General features: G+C 35.8%; 2 protein-coding genes across 3 annotated transcripts in view; one reads left to right on the top strand and one right to left on the bottom strand.

Moving 5' to 3' along the window:
* LOC129720674 (beta-1-syntrophin) overlaps positions 1-16,987 on the bottom strand; it is a 507,412-nt gene that overhangs the window by 315,973 nt on the left and 174,452 nt on the right. The gene's annotated exons all lie outside the window — the stretch shown is intronic.
* LOC129720538 (mucin-2-like) overlaps positions 1-16,987 on the top strand; it is a 242,799-nt gene that overhangs the window by 110,405 nt on the left and 115,407 nt on the right. The gene's annotated exons all lie outside the window — the stretch shown is intronic.

The following is a 16,987-nucleotide window of genomic DNA, read 5'->3' as shown; positions in this document are numbered from 1 at the left end:
ATTAGAAGTTGAAGATTTTCGTCAATTATTGATGAATCAAATTTCACTTGAGCCTTTGGAACAGAATAATTCCTGGCATCAACAATTGCACATTTTAATGCTTCCAAAGCGGAATCAATATTCACTTCGTTTTGCAAATCAAGCTCATTATTGAAATTTCTCTCAATATGAGTTTTGTATCTTTTCCAATTAGCCTTGTTATAATTAAAAACAGAGCTCATAGGGTTTCAAACTGATTCATGTGATAAAGAAAAAGTTATTGGAAGATGGTCAGAATCAAAGTCAGCATGTGTGATCAAATCACTACATACATGACTTTGATCTGTTAGCACCAAACCAGTTGTTGAAGGGTTTCTTACAGAAGAAAAGCATTAGGACTATTCGGAGACAAAATAGAATAGTATCCTGAAGAACAATCATTGAATAAAATTTTGCCATTGGAAATACTTTGAGAATTATTCCATGAACGATGTTTAGCGTTAAAATCGCCGATTATAAAAAATTTCGAACGATTTCTGGTGAGTTTATGTAAATCACCTTTAAAATAATTTTTGTGCTCGCGTGTGCATTGAAATGATAAATATGCTGCGGCAATAAATAAAATCCCAAGTTCAGTTTGAACTTCAATTCCCAAAGTTTCAATAACTTTCGTCTCAAGATGGGGAAGAGCACGATGTTTGATTCGGCGATGAATAACAATTGCAACTCCACCGCCGGAACCCTGAATCCTATCATATCTATGAACCACGTAATTGGGATCATATTTTAATTTTATGTTAGGTTTCAAAAATGTTTCAGTAATAATTGCAATATGCACATTATTTACTGTTAAAAAATTAAAAAGCTCATTCTCATTGGCCTTCAATGAGCGAGCATTCCAATTTAATATTTTAATTGTTTTATTTAAAATCATTGCTAAATTTTAAATTAGAAACAATTTTAATAGTAAAATTTGTGCCTATTTGAATGGCTTCAAACATTGATTTTGCCTGCAACATGGCGTTCATAAGATCGAACATTGCCTGTTGCAAAAAAGAAAGTTTACCTGCCGTAATAGGCCCCAGGCAGTTGACATTAGAAAAAATATTTTCGGCAGCAATATTAGCTGGAGTAATAGGTGTACAATTATTTTCTAGCGTGTTTTGCTTACCCATATTAACGGTCATTTTCGAACTACCAACACTAGGTGGTATAATGTTCGAACTACCTGTAACCTGTGCATAAGTTAAACGGGTATGCAAAGGAGTAGGTAAACTATGCGTCACTGGTACGCTTGGAGAATTTTGTTTTGAAGTTGGTTTTAATTGAGAAATTAAATTTTGTTTACCTTGCCTTGCCTTAACAATTGCTAAACGGACTGGGCATTGATAAAAATTTGACATATGGTTGCCGTTACAATTCGCACAGCGAAAATTTTTACTCTCTTTCACAGGACATGTGTCCTTTTTGTGAGAAGAGTCTCCACAATTAAGACATTTTTGGTCCATGTTACAGAATTTGGAACCATGGCCATAACGTTGGCAAGTACGGCATTGGGTGATATGCTTTTCACCTCCGCCATACTTCCTATAAATTTCCCACTTTACACGCACATTATACAAAGCATGTGCTTTTTCAAAAAATTTTAAGTTGTTAACCTCATTGCCGTTAAAATGAATTAAATAATTAACAAGGGAAATTCCAGTTCTCTGACTGTTTTCGCCTCGTGATTTTTGTTTCATTAGAATTACTTGGGTAGGGGCTATGCCAAGTAAATCTGTTAATGTAAGTTTGATCTCATCAACGGTTTGATCGTTGGTGAGACCCTTCAAGACAACCTTGAACGGCTTGGCGTTCTTGGTGTCATTAGTAAAAAATTTGTACATCTTGTCAGTTAAATACTGAACAAGACGATCACGACCCTTTACTGAGTCGGCTAATAAGCGACATTCACCTCTACGGCCAATTTGATAGGTAACTTTAACGTCAGAAACAAACGTTGAAAGTTCCTTTTTGAATATATTAAATTCAGAAGAAATAGTTACCACAATAGGTGGAACTTTCTCCTTTTTTAAAGATTTTATATTTTGTATAGTTTCATTATTGGTAACTTCCATTTCACCAGCTTCATGCTCAAGCAAAATATCAAAAGGATTGTCACTACAGACACTCGAAGTGTCAGAAAGAGATGCCTCTCTTTTCCTCCCCGCAGCGATGCGAGGTTTCTTTTTCCGTCCAGCCATTTCAGGTGATACGAAAAAAGTTAAAACAAATGTTAAATTCAAAAGTGGGTAGTCTTGAGAAAGACTGATGGGAAATAACTTTCAGGTAGTCTTTAAAAGACACACTGACAAAACACAAACTTTGAAGCTATAGGCAGTCAAAGACCAGTCCACAAGCAACCGAAAAAACGTCTGATCTGTAGGACAGTTCAAGACGCACTGAGGCTCAAACCAATCATTTTATTATACCGATGGTTTGTACTAGCTTTGCAGCTTTAACCTATTGTTCTAATCCTGCACGCCGATTGGAATATTATTCCCAAAAACCGCATTTGAGGATTTACATGGAACTGGTGATAAGAACATTAATAATACTTGTACAGCAGGAATGAAAGACTGCCTTTGCAGTTAAAACTAAAATCCAATTTTCCTTTCAAACCAGCCGCCGTTCAATTGACAATAATCAGGTTATCGTGACGCTGAGACACGTCGCTTTCAATTGGGTTGTTTAGCTATATACAAATTTCTGTTTTTATAAAAGAATGAATTTTTCGGAGCAAAGCTTGATTTTCAAAAAAAATATATCGTTGTCGTTTAATTTTAAATGAAGTACAAAAATCGCTCTAGATCAGTCGAATGGCAGTTGGTACAAGGACGTATTGTCAGCCTCAGAAATTTAGACAAAAAGAAAAAGGCTATTTTAAAGCTTTTGAAGACAAAAGAGAAATAAAACAGCATGAGGGTTAGGTCTATGTACACAGATTCAAGCTTGACGTAGGACTACGCATTTTGTTATTCATCAAACTCTTCAAACTATTGTTATGTGGTGGTCCTCTTAAGGATTGTTTTTATTTTTCTTGAACGGCAATGCTGGCTTCCAAAAGCGATCGTCATTTACTGTACAAAATTGGCATGTTCTGCTGAAAATGCAAAAGTAGGAAAATTCATTTGTAACGAATCATTACACTTGTGGAACGCTCGACGTAGAGTTATTTAACAAATGTTCACAGTCGGATTGCTAGCTACAATGCTAGCGCAAAAACAGATTCGAAAATGATTTGGTTGAGTTAAAAGCAAACTCTTATATATTTTTTTCTGTGTGGACTCATCACTACGACCAGGAATTAGATCTATTGTGGTATTGCCCAGGTGTTTTCTGTACTCCGCACTTCATATTATTGTCCGTATCACTGTTGAAGTAGGCGATACGCTTGTCATTCATATCCGCGCTTGTGTGTGAGTTTTACCTTTTCGTTTCAAGTTTGCTGCTCTATTATACCGAGCCTCTGTCCATCCTAACAATATCGCCTAATTACAATTCCCTGGAAAGAACTTTCATTCGTTACTCACATCAGTTTTATTATAATAGGGACTTAGTTTTGTTAGAAGGAGAGTCAACAGGAGTACTGTACCCAAGTAACACACGTTGGTATAGAGTTGTTTCTTTTGCTTGAATATTAAAATTGTTTTCGCATAGTTTCAACGTTATCTGGATATAAAATCTAACAAAACTAGAAAACGTTGTTAGATATACAATAACAAAAAACTGAATAGATATTGGTTACACTGCAAGCGTTTTGTTTATCTTTTGATGGCACGTTTTGACCCGCTTCGAATAAATATAGAAATCGTTCATATAATTTAAATATTAATTTGATCAAGTATTTTTAAGTTGAGTGTTGAATGCAACGACTGTTGTACTAAGGAAAAGCATTTTACAGGTACGTAATGTTGTTATTAGGTGGTGTAATGTCTTACGAAAAGACCAAGTGATAGTGATTGTTATTCTTTAACTCATGTTATTGAAAAACATCTCCAAAACCAGAAAAAATGAGCTTGTTTTCGAAATGCGGTTGTATTACTGATGAAAAACAACTTCAAACACAATATAATAACACAAATTTTTAATTGCGCTTGTAGTACACTTATATGACTACATTGCGTTGTAATCTATTTTCTAACATGTTTTGTGTGTTACTTGGGGTAGAATTCAGGTTGAAGTAAGGGTACGTGGTGGGGAGCCTGAGAATAAACCCAAGCTCGACAACAAATGGCCTGATTCTACTAAGATTCGAACCCACGACCACCTGCTTATCAAAGCGGACTCTGTAAACTTGGGGCTACCGAGCTCCCCAAAACATTAGATAGCTCCCCAAGTGCTAGCCGCCACATACATAAATGAGACGACTAATTCTGTTTCTATGATGTGACCGTCCGTCGCACCATCCATTAGTAAAATGATTTGCTTGTGCCGAAAGCGAACACAGACACTTATATAACCCAAACAGTGTTTCGATTTTAAATTTCAGTTTACACCCCTGGAGATCTTTCATGATCCCAATTTTCCCGGAAAAAAGCAAGAATGATTTTCTCGAACATCAAAAAATTCATAACTCAACACTCGTTAAATTCTTATTTGATCTGATTTGCATCTCTGTATCTTAAATTCTAGGTAATTCTACAATAACCTACAAACATCCATTAACTACGTAACGCAAAAATCCTGATTTTGTGGACCCCTACCCTCCATATGTAACAAAACGTAACGCCAACGGCTACCCCATGAAAAATAAGTAACGCATTAGAACAATTTGTTCAATAACAAGGCTCCTTTTTGGAGAGTCTCTTCAGAGATTTTTTGTTATGTAACGCTTATTTCGTGAAATCGTAACACTCAAGGATACCCTCTTCCCCCCTATGAGCGTAACGTAATTTATGGCTGCTGCCTATACATAGAACAGCAGTACAGTCATACCTCGATATAAGGTAAGCCTTTTCGTTACGTTATATCGAGTTACGTATACGTTATATCGAAGCAAAAAAAAATTTTTTTTTCATTTATGCAAGAATGTTAATGACTACTCAAAGATGCACGGAAACCTATTTCCCATTACCTACCAGTATTATTAAATCATTCTTATGCCCATTTAAGACAATTTTCAACAAACAAACAATTTTTTTTTAATTGAAGCAAAACTGTTGATGGTTACTCAAAGATGCGCAAAAAACCTATTTCCTGTCACCTGTCAGTATTTTTAAACCTTTTCTATGCCCATTCAGCGAAAATTTCAACAAGCAAAAAAAAAAATTCATGATGCAAGACTGTCAATTGTCACTGAAGGATGGGTGAAAAACTGTTTTCAATCACCTATAAGTATTTTTAAACCTTTTTATGTCCATTTAGGACAATTTTCGCATTGGTTTCATTGGTTTCATAACTTACTATAAACATTTTTTTTTTTGAAACAATTTATACCCCAAAAACAGTTGCTGTATCATTTATTTTCAATTTCAAGACATCTTAAAAAGTTATGTTATATCGAGGTAAATGTTACGTTATATCGAGTAACGTAATATCGAGGTTGCCTTATATCGAGGTATGACTGTATAGCACAAGAAACTAATCAGCGCTATTTTGTTCAGCAGTGTTTTCTCCATGATATTTCTTATCTCAAAATATTTTTTTTAATCAATAATAGTACATTTGACAATCTCAAAATAATGTTGAATGTTGCTAGACACCGCTGTAGATAGAGGATCACATCGCCGGAAGTAGTACGAGGTAATAATTCGGGTTTGCAATAACAGCTGCCAGATAGACAGTTGCATTTGCAACAGTCAGACAGACAGACAGACTTTAAGAAAACGGCGAATATAAACATACATAGAATTGGAGGCCAGCACGATTCAGCGGGAAATTGGCATTTGTCATTACACAAATTCAAATTACACTAGACAGTAGACACGTTTGTTGGATTTAGCATAAGAATATCTGATTTTTTTTTTCAAAACAATCATCGGTGCCGGTTGAAAAGATAGAATTTATAGAGTTCATAACACCATTTATTAACATTTTAGTAATTAAACTTAATGTACTTTTTTCGTATTATGATTTGTATGAATGGCAGGGTTTGAGACTATTTCACAACAAACATAATTTATAAGCTTTGATTTTGCGATGTACGATTATGAGTTTCGAATTCTTAAAACAGTTAGTTGAGCAAATTTGAACATTTGTTTTAAGGTTTCACGTTCTTCATTTTATTAAATTAAATGTTCAACATTTTAAACTCATGAACGACTTAATTTGTTCAGTGAGCAACTTATCTGCATCTAAACATAAATATTCGCCAGGATTTTGTTGTAGTTCAACACCAACCGAACAATTTTCCCCAACTGTCACCAACGTCTAAAACGACAATGGTAGTCGACCAGAGCCGGCCAGTGAAATATTTGCCTACACGAACAACGGTGATGTTATCAAAAGCGGCTTACTGCCAGCATAAACGCAGAACAGTTTTTACATGATTTTGGCACGCGATAGAAATTTTTCACACCGCTGATACTGCTGCTGCTGTTGCTACTGCAATGTCATCCGTGTGACCGTGTGTGTCGTGTATCCGGTATGCAGCCGAATTTGCAACCGGAACCACCGTTCATTGATTGACAGACAGACAAGAGGGTCCGTTTCGTCAGCGACGACGGCGTTCGCTCCATCTGAGCTGTGGCGTATACACGATGTGTCCGATTGGAAAATGGAAATAGTGAACGAAAGTGTAAACAAATTTGTCGTCGAAATGAGATTTGTCCCCTGGTTCACGTTTCCGAAAGCACACCTCTCTGTGTGTACCTTCTCGCGCGACCTCAATCAGCTGCCAGCCAGCCAGCCACGTCAATGGTGGAGGTGGCGATAACTGTGTGATCGAGAGAAATTGGATTTTGGCGGATTTTAATGAACGATTTGATCCGATATAACGATGCGGATGGAGGCCGTTTTTTTCGAGTGTGTTTACTAATGGCCCTCGGAATGACGCTAAATGGAGCCACGCTGCAGGAGAGGAATTTTTGGCGGCAGACTGCCGTTTCCGTTTTTCCATCTCTCATGAATACATAATTGAGTTTCAAAACTCAAAGGAATTCCTAACCTGCTTTACGAGAATGCGAGCGAATCTTTGCAGCCGCACCGCTTTGTATGGAAGAGTAATTACCGTCAAAAAATCAATTATTAAAATGCGACAAAGTTTCCCTATTGTTGGGCTTTTATCGCTCGCCAATTTCAGGCACGTGAATTCGGTACCACCATCGTTGTCTAGTTCGTTCCGGGGAGAGGGAAACGTAATGGCAAAGCGAGAGAATCTCAGTTGAAGCACACCTTTCACCGTACCATCGTTTTTCGAAACGAAAGCGACTCTGTCAGCAGTCGAACAGTCCGAAGGACAGGAAATAGATTCAGTCAAAAACACAACTTCCAGTGAAAATTATTGCAGCGGTAGTGTTACAAGCGAGCTCTGATTTCGAAGTTGGAATTACGCGATTTGCGCTCGCCCAGTGAATGTAGCTCTTGGGCATCTCGGTGTTGCGCAGTTTTCAGGTGCTCTTGCTAGTGCTAGCACTTATGACTATCGTGTTGGCCAAGGACTCGTCATCCAGGCTGACCTCTACACAGGGGCGGATTAACGCGTAGGCGAAGCAGGCGGTCGCCTGCTCGTCAATCATCGAGGGGCGGCAAACAGACGGCTAATGCGTGTGCTTATTTTTTAAGCGACGAGAAAAATTTTTCTCTCGCTAGCAGGATTTCCATTCACGTACGACGCGACCAGGCATGTACCATACAATTTGCAGGATGCGAAAGGTGATGGCCTTACGAACTAAATACTTGATTAGGGTTTGCAATATTCCCGGGAATCGATTTTCCGGGAAACGGGAATGAAAAATCGCATTTCCCGGAATTCCCGGGAACCGGGAACGGACATTATTTTTAGCAAAATGTGATTTAAAATGAAGTTTATCAGTCAAAGATAACAAAAAAATGTTTAAAATTTCATTCTCAATTCGCATGAAAAACAAAAAACAAATAAAATACAAAACCTATTCAAGTTAACATCAAAAATCCGTGATCGATCTTGTAGCATATATTTGCAGAAGAGGAGAATTGAGGGTCTTTCTGTCGTCAAACAATCGCTTCAAATCCGCTGACAATTTTCCGTTAAACTCAAAAATGTTATTTCCTTCTGTAAAACTTTGCTCAAGTCTGCTGAATCACCGCTTATGTTCGATTTCTAGAATAAAAAATTCAAATCACCGATTAATGTTTTTGCTACACTTAATTGAAAACTGGTGTCCAATTCTTTCAGTTTGTTGAAGCGAAAACTGAGTGTAAGACAGGCATTGGACGCGGAAACTATTTGCTATATTCGGTACGGACTTTTAGGGCAAAATATTTTTTACACTACAGTATATATTTACTGTTTACTTGAGCGGTAGCAAACCTATTCGTTTTTTTTTTCATTTAAATATATTTGCTTTGCCATTGTGATATTTTTATTTAAACTGCGTCGCAATCTTGTTTTCTAGTTTTATTGAATTATTTATTTCAGGTCGCACTAGTTTGACGTATTCAATTTTATTGCAATATTGCATAATGAACTATAGTGAATCTTACAATTTTTCACGGAACTCGGAAATCCCGGGAAAAGCTATTTCCTGCGGAATCGTTCCCGGGATTGCAAACCCTATACTTGATAGAGCTCGTGAGACTTCATCGTGAACCAAAGTAATAATTTATTGAAAGTAATATTTTGTCCTATTGGGGAGAGTTGTTTGTTGTCAGAGCTTCGAGCTTAGTGATACAGAACTTTTCAATGAAAATATCGCGCATTCACACAAATAACTAAATCCACATTTTCATGTACTAACGTTGTACTAACACTCCACATGTCACAGTCTTCTTGCAAAATTTCAGCTCAGTCGGACTTCGAAAAATGGAGCCTCAAAGCGGTCAAAGCTTAATTTTTTTGGCCGATAAAAAATGCACAGGTTGTTCGTAAAATGTTCGATATTAAAAAAAATGCTCTTAGAAATGCATGAAACGTCGAGATCTGGTATAATCTCTTAAACTTTTTTTTTTTTTTTGTAAAAATCAATTTTTGTGAAAATCAATCCGTTCCATGCAGCAACCATTCTCTCAATCTTGTTGTTAACGATGGTGCCAAGTCATGTTTTGATGCAGTAGACTTTTTCAGTGCCGTGCAAGAAATTTTCAATTTCTTTTCTGCATCAACTCATCGTTGGAGTGTTCTCAAAAAACACATTACTTCTCTTAAGGTAAAGCCTCTGAGTGGAACGCGTTGGGAAAGTCGAATTGATGCTGTTACTCCCTTGAGGTTTAATATAGGAGCAATTCTCGCTGAAACTAGGCCACTAGGTACACAAGGTCTTTCAAATTTGATATAAATGCACATAGTTATTAGAAATAGAGAAAAAAGTGATAACGCCATTTTTGTTTGATCGAATTTGTTGACCCCTTGGTCACCAAGGGGCGGAACAGTTTTCAGAAAAGTTGAAATTTTTGCAATTCTTGATATATTATTTGAGCTGTATCTCTAAAATTCGTTATGTAAAGTACTACAAGTAGCACTATTCTGTAAAGAGGAATGATAGGGCTTTCATTTAAAGTGATCAGAATTCAGGCCGCCATCTTGAATTTGGCCGCCATTTTGGATTATATCAGAAAAATGCAATTTTGACCCTGTTCGCAACTACCGATTTTCGATCGGAGACCAGCATTGGAAGGCTGAGAAAAAATGCTATAAGATACAAGAAAAAAATTAGGTGAGCATCAGTGTTAACCCAACAATTGAACCTGTTTTCCAAGCTGAGTATTAAAATATTCAACGTATACCGCGCGATCAACGTAGTAACCTGTCTACTGAGACCAAGTGGATGCACATGTTATAACCCAACTAGCTCCATATATGGTCGGCGTGCAACCAGACCGAACCAAGCGCCAGTTTTTTGAAAATTGAGTTTTTAACACCAGTGGATGTTAAAATTGATAATTTATCTTTCATGAAAAAATGAAATCATCTGAACAGTTCGTAATGATATTATAACAAAATTTCTCTGCAGCAGCGTGCAGGAAACATGCTTGGCGGTTAAACTTTGATCGCCGATTACTCGTAATAATGTTTTTGGCGCTTGGTGCGGTCTGGACGCACGCCGACCTTATCATAATCGATTGGTGCTACAACTAATACGCCACTACTGTTTTTTTTTGTGAGTTTAGTGAAAATAATGAATACAACACTAACATGTTTGATACTAACAAAGCGATAGGTTTTTATTACTGAGCAGTTCCACAAAAAATGTCCCAGATTTAATGTTATATTTATATTGTCATTTTTATTTGACTGAAACTTTGCATAGACAAAAAATGCCATTCTGTGCTACTGGTTTAATTTTTTGCAACACGGCTCATTTTTGAGAAGCGATTGAAAAACGCTATTTTGGGAAGGTATTAAAGATAAAAAATATTTTCAGGGCCAAAACGGTTTGTTTGATCGGTATGACGTCTTCTATAAAGCTGTAGTTAGTATTTTTGTCTCTCCGAAAAAATATACACTTTAAAACGATTTTATTTTTTGAAAAAAGGTAAAAGAAAAATGTGAAAATTATCGTCAGGTTCACCTATTATCGCCCGGGGGTTAATGAAAACATAGATAACCAATCTTTTGCAGGAAGATGCTCTGCATTATGATGAACCATCATGCAAAAATTCAACGCTCTAGGACATCATTTACCCCCTGGACGATAATAGGTAAAACCTGACGATAATAGAACCGATACCTATCAAAAAAGGCTCATTTTTTGAATATCTTTTTTTTTATAAAAACTACAAAAGATTACCTAAACAATGCAACCAAAGAAAAAGTTATAGAGTGTATAATTTTTCGGAAAGACAAAATTATTATCTACACTTTTATCGAAGACGTCAAACCGATCAAACAAACCGTTCTGGCCCTAAAAATATTTATAATCATAAATACCTTCCCAAAATAGCATTTTCAATAGCTTCTCAAAAATGAGTCGTGTTCCAAAAAATTGAACCAATAGCATAAAATGACTATAGAAACGTCTATGCAAAGTTTCAGCCAAATTAAAAATAACGATATAAATGGAACATTAAAACTGGGACATTTTGTGTGAAACTGCTCAGTAATAAAAAACCTATCGCTTTGTTAGTATCAAACATGCTAGTGTTGTATTCATTATTCTCACTAAACTCAAAAAAAAAAACAGTAGTTGCGTACTAGTTGTAGCATCAATCGATTATGATTCATGGAGCTAGTAGGGTTATAACATGTGCATCCACTTGGTCTCAGTAGACAGGTTACTACGTTGATCGCGCGGTATACGTTGAATATTTTAATACTCAGCTTGGAAAACAGGTTCAATTGATGGGTTAACACTGATACTCACCTTATTTTTTTCTTGCATCTTATAGCATTTTTTCTCAGCTTTCCAATGCCGGTCTCAGATCGAAAATCGGTAGTTGCGAACAGGGTCAAAATTGCATTTTTCTTATATAATCCAAAATGGCTGCCTAAGTTCTGATCACTTCAAATGAAAGCCCTATCATTCCTCTTTACAGAATAGTGCTACTTGTAGTACTTTACATAACGAATTTTAGAGGTACAGCTCAAATAACACATCAAGAATTGCAAAAATTTCAACTTTTCTGAAAACTGTTCCGCCCCTTGGTGACCAAGGGGTCAACAAATTCGATCAAACAAAAACGGCATTATCATTTTTTCTCTATTTGTAATAACTGTGTGCATTTATATTAAATTTGAAAGACCTTGTGCACCTAGTTTCAGCCTTGTGATCTTGTGCACCTAGTTTCAGCGAGAATTGCTCATAGGAGAAATTCATTATGCCCTATATGAAGCAAGCGAGGATCTAGAGCAAGATGCGTTTTCAAGAAATACTGCTAAAATCCTAGCAAAAAAAATAAAAAAAATCAGATTCTTATGCAGTTTAGTAGGTTGGCATTCAATTTTGTTCAAAATCAATTAAGTGAGCAAGTAGGTACCTTCAAAAAATAAACAGCAGTCTAGAAATCGCTATAGACTTGATAGGCATCGTTCAAAACTTTTTGGAAAATATGAGAAATGAAGAAGGTTTGAATAGTCATTACTGATTCTAAAGAACTTGCCGACATTTTAAAAGTAAATCCGGAATTTTAAACAGAAACACGAATTCGGCCGAGAATGATAAGGAAACAGTTTGCATCCAAACAGTCAGATGATCCAATTACATCAGAAATACTCTCTTTCAAAGTGAATTTCTTCTATTCTGTATCGTGCATCGTTCAAGGATCAATTCCAGCTAATGAAAAATCACAATGACAATTTCAGCTTCTTGTATGATATTCACAGTTTAATGGGTTGTAGTACAGATCAGTTAGAGAAAAGCTGTCTACATTTACAGAAAATCCTCATACACAAGAAAGAGTGTGACATCGATGGACATGAAATGCACCAAGAACTTGATTTTCTGTCACCTATGTTGCCAGCCGACTCCAATGAATGTGTTAAACTACATTACAAAAAATCAACTGATTGATACTTTTACAAATATTTTTGTATCTTTGAGAATTTTACTTACTTTACCCATTAGTGTAGCAAGTGGCGAGAGAAGTTTCTCAGAATTAAAACTTATAAAGACGTATTTACGATCGACCATGTCGCAAGAACGTTTGTGTGGCTTGGCGATGATATCGATAGAAAGACAGGTGCCTCAAGAAATTGATATGTCGGAAACGTAGGGGGAAGGGGGGCGGCAAAATCAGTCTTCGCCTGCAGCTCAAATCAGCCTTCGTCCGCCCCTGCCTCTACATGGGTTTGTAGAGTAGAGCGAGGCAAAAGTTTGATTTACTTCGAAGATTTGAGAGTTTAAAGTTCAAAGTTAGAGTTTAGAGTTTAGAGTTTAGAGTTTAAAGTTTAGAGTTTAAAGTTTAGAGTTTAGAGTTTAGAGTTTAGAGTTTAGAGTTTAGAGTTTAGAGTTTAGAGTTTAGAGTTAAGAGTTTAGAGTTTAGAGTTTAGAGTTTAAAGTTTAGAGTTTAGTGTTTAGAGTTTAGAGTTTAGAGTTTAGAGTTGAGAGTTTAGAGTTTAGAGTTTAGAGTTTAGAGTTTAGAGTTTAGAGTTTAGAGATTAGAGTTTAAAGTTTGGAGTTTGGAGTTTAGAGTTTAGAGTTTAGAGTTTAGAGTTTAGAGTTTAGAGTTTAGAGTTTAGAGTTTAGAGTTTAGAGTTTAGAGTTTAAAGTATAGAGTTTAGGTTTAGAGTTCAAAGTTTAGAGTTAAGAGTTTGAAGTTTAGAGTTTAGAGTTTAGAGTATAGAGTTTGAAGTTTAGAGTTTAGAGTTTAGAAATAAGAGTTTAGAATTTAGAGTTTAGAGTTTAGAGTTTAAACAGAGAAAAAAAAATTTCTACTAAGTTTCTTTAAATAAACGGAACTACAATATATTAGAACAACTTTTTTATCTACCTACAAAGACAAAAAAGTTAGATTCTTGGTTTCATCACCAACTTTGTAGGAAAAAGTTTTTCTCTAGAGCATGACTATCGAGATCTAGATCCAAATTTTCCCCTAACAGCGGTTTCTAAACCATTGTGTACTGGTGAGCAAATTGAAGCGCGTGCTTGAAGAGAGCTACGAGTTGGTGTATCTGAGGAGCTTACGAACGAAAACAACGCGGTAGAATCTGAAGTATCTCTTCTGAGAGAAATTGAATTTATGTGAGCTTTCTCACACGAAAAGACATTACGCACAACATAGCTCACTACAGTGCTTTTACAGTGAGTCATTTGAGCGTATATAAAATGAGGGGAGCATCTGGGTAGGAAAGTAGATTGCGTTAGTTTGAAACTATAAAATTTCAGTCAGCACTAGCTATTTTCACTGTGCCCTTGGCACATATTGAAGAGAATAACAAGCCTGGTTGTCAGTTTAGAGTTCAGAGTTTAGAGTTTGGAGCTTGGAGTTTAGAATATGGAATTTAGAGTATGGAATTTAGACTTAAGAGTTTAAGGGGTAATATCCACCAAATGCTAAAAAAACAAGGTTTTTTCCATGATATTTTTTAAAAGACATTTGAGATGTAAGGTATATAAATAATATATCATTGGATTAAGCAACTCTTGAAGAATAGAAAAAAATATTATTGCTATTTTTTTTAATCGCGGCTAAGCAGCGATTGTCGCGAACGGCTTTTTTTTAGAGTTCTTCCGCGGCGAGCAGTAGAAGTCGTCTCCAACGCCACCTATAACTAAATTTTTTTTTTTTTCATTATCTATATAAGTGTCGCTAGTGAAGTACACATGATTATATTTTTAGAATTTTTCTTCGCAAAATGGAAACGGTTTGAAAAATAAATCCTTTTTCGACAAAAAAATCGACTTTAATTGTTTATAATTTTTGTTGTTGTTAATCAATCGCCAAAATCATGTGTTCTTCACTAGATAATCTAATGAAGAAGCTACAGTTAAAATTTCAAGTCAATCGGATGTAAACAGTTCTATTGCTCGCCGATTTTGAAAACATGGTTTTGAGAAAACGCGATTAAAGTTTCAAAACGCTATAAATCTTAAGAATCGCAATAATAAAGCCCCTAATAATCTTTTATCTTCAGTCAGCCATTCCTGCGCCGTAAAGATGTCCTTCCTGGGCTTCATTTTCCTCTTCTTCCTTTCTGTTATCTGATGTATGGCTGCGCCTAGCCCCTTTCGCGATATCAAACATACGATGCTCAGTGACTTTAACGCGGTTGGCGTCCGATCCCACGCAAAACTCAAACTTGTCACTCATATTTAACCCTCTAGTGCCCAAGTTAATTTCTAGACGGGCTTCGGTAAAACCACTATGAATCATTATGAACACTTTTTAAGTATTGATTGAAGTTTTTTAGAGAGTTAACTGAAGCCCGCCAAATGGTGGCATTGGGCACTAGAGGGTTAAGTACTTTTGAATATAACTCACAGTTAAAAAGTATAGGAAAACTTAAACAAAGAACGAACACAACGAGAACGGTTGATCGACTAAACAAAGGGAAATTGTGAGTGAACACCCCAAGTAACAAAACTGGTTTTATCAAAGTTTTATAGCGCTTTTTTGGCTGTATTAAGCGCTATAAAACTTAGATAAAACCAATATTGTTACTAGGGACGTGCTGTAGAGACACTATAACAGTCGAAACTTGATGCAGCGACCTCTATACTTCAAATTTGAAACACGATAACGATCAAAGGTAACTTCTTCTTGTTTACAAAGTCTCGAAATATAAAAATAAACGAGCATCGCCAAAATAAACGAAAAATGTTATTTTGGAGCATAAAAGTTGTTCGATAAAAATTGATTTAAACGAATTTTGAGTTTAGATTAGTACTTGGGCGATGTATATTTTGATTCCAGGATAGTTTCAGCATGATTTAAGCCAATAAAAAAAATTGACAAGAAAAAAAGTTTGTTGGTTAACATTACCCCTAAAGTATGGAGCATAGAGTTTAAAGTGTTGAGTTTTGAGTGTTTAGTATAAAGTTTAGAGAATGGATCTTAGCGATTAGAAATTAGAATATGGAGTTAAGAGTTGAGAGTTTATAATTTAGAGTTCAGAGTTTGAAGTTCAAAGTTTAAAGTTTAGAGATTCAAGTTTAATCTTTAAAGCTTAGAGTTTATAGTATGGAGCTTAGAGTTGAGAATTTAGAGAGATTTCAGCTTTTTTACTTTTATGTTTTTTTTTTAAGTTCTTCATCTTTTAATTCTTATTATTATTGAGTTGAGTTTTGTTTTTAAAATTCACAGTTGAGGGCGTAAAGCTTTAGTTCATAAATTTACTTTATAGCTCAAAAACTAAAGTTTAGATAATAGAAATTTATGTTAAAAACTATGAATTTTAATTCCAAAGTTAGGAGATCAAAGTAAAAAGATTGAGGATTTACATTTGAAATTTAGAATTAAGAGTTGGAGTTTGGAGTTATAAATAAATAGTTCAGAATAAGAGTTCAGATTTTATTTTTTATTGGTTCAAATTTAGAGCTGAGAGTTTAAAGTTTAGAGCATTCAATTTCGAAGTTCTAGTTTCTAATTGCGATTCTTAATTTATTTTTCTAACTTCCAAGCTCTAAATTATAAGTTTGGAATTGACAATTTACAGTAGCAAAATTCGAGTTTATAAAATAGAATTTAATGGTGTAGAAATTAAGCAATTTAGAATTTTTATATCTTGATAATTCATTTCTTCGAATAACCTCTAGATTTTTACATTAGCAAGCAAAAATCAACTCTCAAAACTGCTTTTCCATTGGTTCAACGAATGCAGTCCAACGACAAATTGCTGCCTAATCTTGATGATGATGACTCTTGAGAAATGTACGTGCAGAGAAAACGTTCGGTACATAAACACCAGCTAGAGGAATATTGCGAACCAATAATAGAAACTGATTCCATTAGACCACAAACTCTCAACTCGAAACGAACCACATTCGTACACCGGCTGGTTTAAATCATTGTCATACGACAAACCAAATTCCATCGAGTCCAATTTATCCTCAATTCCGAAGACGACGCCGCTGCTCTATTTCCTCCCATAGAGCACCGGTTAGCGATTGTCGCCAGTTGCCGGCTGCCCAGGCACATTGTTGCATGGTTAGACAGCTCTTGCAGCAAATAGACTCGCAACCCCCGAACCATAATAACCTTTCATCATGTATGATGAATGGCCGCCAAGCCTCTAGATCGGTTCCAAAATTCCTGGCTGCTAGAGTTTTCTCTCCCCTCCGATGTTTTGAGTCCATTTTCCGCCTTTGTTCCCGTCCCGTACACATCATAAAATGAAAACGTTGGAAAGCGGAATCTTTAGTCCTCGTGCCAGCTGCTGATGATGATGCGGGTCGTGCATACGAACGGAAGGCAGAGAGGAAGCTGTGGAATCGATTCTCCATGCATTATGATT

Source organism: Wyeomyia smithii, chromosome 2, assembly GCF_029784165.1.
Source record: "Wyeomyia smithii strain HCP4-BCI-WySm-NY-G18 chromosome 2, ASM2978416v1, whole genome shotgun sequence".
Classification (NCBI taxonomy): domain Eukaryota; kingdom Metazoa; phylum Arthropoda; class Insecta; order Diptera; family Culicidae; genus Wyeomyia; species Wyeomyia smithii.
This window is presented reverse-complemented; position numbering and strand designations above follow the sequence as displayed.